General features: G+C 47.1%; 1 pseudogene; it reads right to left on the bottom strand.

Moving 5' to 3' along the window:
• Positions 1 to 3,110: 3,110 nt before the first annotated feature.
• Positions 3,111 to 4,105, bottom strand: part of LOC107122596 — a 29,873-nt pseudogene continuing 28,878 nt past the window's right edge.

The following is a 4,105-nucleotide window of genomic DNA, read 5'->3' as shown; positions in this document are numbered from 1 at the left end:
CCCACTTTGGGGACTGATCAGCCAGATAGGACTGGAACGACCAGAGAATGATGCCCCCAATTACCATCCTGCCTACGTGGCAGAGAAGGATACCCACTGTCTATGGTATCCATGGGGAGTCAAGCAGGGATGCTCTCCACCTCCTCTTTCCCAGAACAGAGCTCCCCTCATGGCCACTGAAGCAGCTGCAACTCCAAAAACAGGCCCGAAACAGGGATAGGGAAGGAACCCACATCCAGATGTTTAAACTATTTATTTGTTTAGTTTTGAGATTTTTTAATCCCACCCTACCCCGCAAGCGGGCTCAGGGCGGCTAATGTCATGTCACAGAACAGACAATTCCACAAAAACAATAATACATGAAAACATTAATTACAACAGTTATAGGTAAGTAATTGAAGATATACCTATACCTAATGGCAGCTCAGCGGTTAGTTCCATTCCAGCGTACACTAAGCTCATGCCAGGAAGGGGTGGTGAATCACTCTGATGGATTAAATCAACCACACCTGGAGCTAGGGTTGCCAAGTATTACCTCGATCTGGAGCGGGGGATTCCCGGGTCGCTCCCGGAGCGCGCGCGCACGTCGCATCCACGTCACACAGAAGTGACGCGATCACGCAGGGCACGCTGGGCGGTGCCATGACCATCTGAGGGAAAACCATAGAAATTCAGTCAGAGTGGCCCCGCCCCCAGCGTGCCCCGTGTGATCGCGTCACTTCCTGGTGATGTGCACGTCGGGGTGGAGCTCCCCCCCGGGCCCAATCCGGCGGCGGCGGGGAACGGGCCTCTGGGGCGGGGGTTTTCCCGCCCCCCCGGGGGGACTTGGCAAGCCTACCTGGACCCCATGATGTAAGTGGCGCTGTGGAGTGCCCAAAGCAGGGGAGGCCGATGTTATTTGACATCCGCCGCCTCCACCAAAGGCCTGGCGGAACAGCTCTGTCTTACAGGCCCTGCAGAACTCTTAACAAATCCCAAGAGATTTCTGCTGCTTCTTTATTGGCTTTTCTACACCCCTCCTACGCAAAAGAAGACCTCAGAAGCATTCTCACAATAACTAAAAAGCTGATATTTTGTCATACCCATTTAAGATGCATCATCGACCAGGGCTCCCTGAAGAGGTGAGTGGGGCCCCTCCTTGGAGATCTTGTGGCCGGCTTCTTTGCCAGGGCTTTTGAATGGCAAGCATATTTGAAGGGGGCAAGGAGGGGAGAGAGATGTGGGGTTTGCTATGTTTCTTTTGGTTTTAGCTGAAAATGTATTTAAGGATTACTGTATGGTAACTTGAACCGCAGGGAAAACAGGGCACTTTCATGTGTATTCATAAAATAAATCACATATTCTAATAGTGAAGTTGGCAAAATCTGAGCATACTTCAGTGTGGTGACTGGAGCTGTGAAGGGGAAGACAGATCTTTCTACAAACCGAAAAATCCCCCAGGGTTGCAGAAAAATGTGAAATATTAGGAAAAGAAGGTGGTGTTGTTTTTTAAACTCCGTATATGAAAAGGAGCACCTATAGCTTTAAGAAATGAATTGCCTCAGAGGCTGTTGCTAGGCAACCACAGTTTTTCATACTAGGTTTCTGTGAGTAAAAGACAGGGGGAGAGGACAGGGTCTTTTGAGGGATGTTTTGGGCACTGAGGGAGGACTCATGGGGGCCAGGCCTTGCCAGGGATGCCAGTTCAAGGTTGGGGAATTCCTGGCGATTTGGGGGTTGAGCCTTGGAGAGGGTGGGGCTTGGGGAGATGAGGAGCCTAAACCAGATATTATTTATGTATTTGCGTTATTTACAGTTTGCCTTTCTCATTTGGATTAAAGGCAAATTACACAGAGTGAGTCAATTCAATCAACAAGATGGAGCAATATAAACAACACAATAGGATGAAGGTTGTAGAACCAATCAGAGCTCTAAAAACGTGAGTGAAGCAAAAAGTCTTAACAGGGCACATAAAATGATTCAAAAATACATATTATGATCCTAGTTTCAGTAAGTTAAACACAGTAGCATAGACCCCAGTCCCTAATCAATTATGCAAGTAATTTTGTGAGTCATTTAGTACACTTCAACTCTATCGCATGCATAGAAAAGTTCTCTTGAATCATTGTTTTCCACAGTATGCAGAAAGCCGGGAAAGTGGGAGCCTTCCTGAGTTCCTCAGGCAGGGCATGCCTTTAGGTGGGGGCCACAGCAGAGAAGGCAACTGCAACGGGCGGTTGTTGGTTTGGCCCACTTGCAGGTTGGCTCCTACAGAAGACCTCACACTGATGAGAGAAGCTGTTCCGATGGTCTTGCAAATAGGAGGGTCCGAGGCGATGTAGTGTTTTGTATGGAATAGCTGCTTCTCTCTATTAGATTTTCCCCTCCTATAAATGGAGAGGGGGGCAAGGAGGGGGGGAGAGATGTGGGGTTTGCTATGTTATTTTTGATTTTAGCTGAAAATGTATTTAAGTATTACTGTAAGCTGACTTGAACCTACAATTCCTTGACTGTTTGAAAGTTTGGTTCAGGCTTCAGACGTGGCCGGCTTGTGGGTTATTAAAAGTTCAAAATTGCCTTGCTGAGATTTTACGCCATCTTTTAGCTGTATAGCTGGTTATATTCATTATGTATTCTATGGTATTTGGTATATTCTGTATGTAATTGTCAGTACTTTAAATTGCAGATGTCAGAAAGAATTTGAAGGGCCTCATCAGAACCAGCTATTCCTGCACAAGTTCGCCCTTGTATGGATTCTCTGAGGAACATGAAAGTTGGATTTGAGCCTCAGGCTCTTGCCACCCACTGAGCATTGATGAGGTTCCTCCCCTGGGTGGACTCCCCGATGCTAAGGAGTTACCTGCTGATCCTTCGACCCAGTGAGACCACCCACATTCTTGCTTTCTTCCCCATGGGATCCACTTTAGGCTTCAAACATGGCTGAAGCTCTTTGTACATTCTGGGCATGTCTTCCCGGTTGGGGTTAGGTGTCTGTGTAGATTCAAGCTCTTCACAACAGTTTACATCATTTCAACACTTTGTATGCTCTGTGGTTGTTTTTTATGTGTGAAACAGGAGAAGAGCTCTTTTCATTGGCGAAGCAGTTACATGGTTTCTCCTTGTGTGGGTTCTTAGATGTTTTTGAAGAGGGCTACTGCAACTGAATCTATTTCCCCACTCTGAGCACTCAAAAGGTTTCCCCCTCTATGGGTTCTTTGGTGCAGCTGAAGAGTGCCACTCTGACTAAATCTCTTTCCACAGTCTAAGCATTCAAAAGGTTTCTCCCCTGTGTGAGTTCTTAGGTGCATTTCAAGACTGCCCTTCACAGTAAATCTCTTTCCACACACTGAGCATTCAAAAGGTTTCTCCCCCGTGTGGGTTCTTAGATGCTGCTGAAGATGGCCACTCCGACTGAATGTCTTTCCACACACTGAGCATTCAAAAGGTTTCTCCCCTGTGTGGGTTCTTAGATGCTGCTGAAGATGGCCACTCCGACTGAATGTCTTTCCACACACTGAGCATTCAAAAGGTTTCTCCCCTGTGTGAGTTCTTAGGTGCATCTGAAGACTGCTATTCCGACTGAATCTCTTTCTACACACTGAGCATTCAAAGGGTTTCTGCCCTGTGTGGGTTATTTCATGCTGTAGAAGTTGGTCTCTCCAGGTGAAGCTCTTTCCACACTGTGAGCATTCCAAAGGTTTCACCCCTGTGTGGGTTCTCTGATGCAACTGAAGGTGGCCACTCTGACTGAATTTCTTTCCACACTCTGAGCACTGAAAAGGTTTCTCTCCTGTGTGGGTCCTTTGATGCTGCTGAAGACTGCCACTCTGACTGAACCTCTTTCCACACTCTGAGCATTCAAAAGGTTTCTCCGCTTTGTGAGTTCTTAGGTGCATTTGAAGATTGCCCTTCACAGTAAATCTCTTTCCACACTCTGAGCATTCAAAAGGTTTCTCCCCTGTGTGCGTTCTGTGATGCTGCTGAAGACTGCCACTGTGACTGAATTTCTTTCCACACTCGGTGCATTCAAAAGGTTTCTCCCCTGTGTGCGTTCTGTGATGCTGCTGAAGACTGTCACTTTGACTGAACCTCTTTCCACACTCTGAGCATTCAAAAGGTTTCTCCC

Source organism: Gekko japonicus, unplaced genomic scaffold, assembly GCF_001447785.1.
Source record: "Gekko japonicus isolate JY-2015 unplaced genomic scaffold, Gekko_japonicus_V1.1 scaffold1563, whole genome shotgun sequence".
Taxonomy (NCBI): Eukaryota; Metazoa; Chordata; class Lepidosauria; order Squamata; family Gekkonidae; genus Gekko; species Gekko japonicus.
This window is presented reverse-complemented; position numbering and strand designations above follow the sequence as displayed.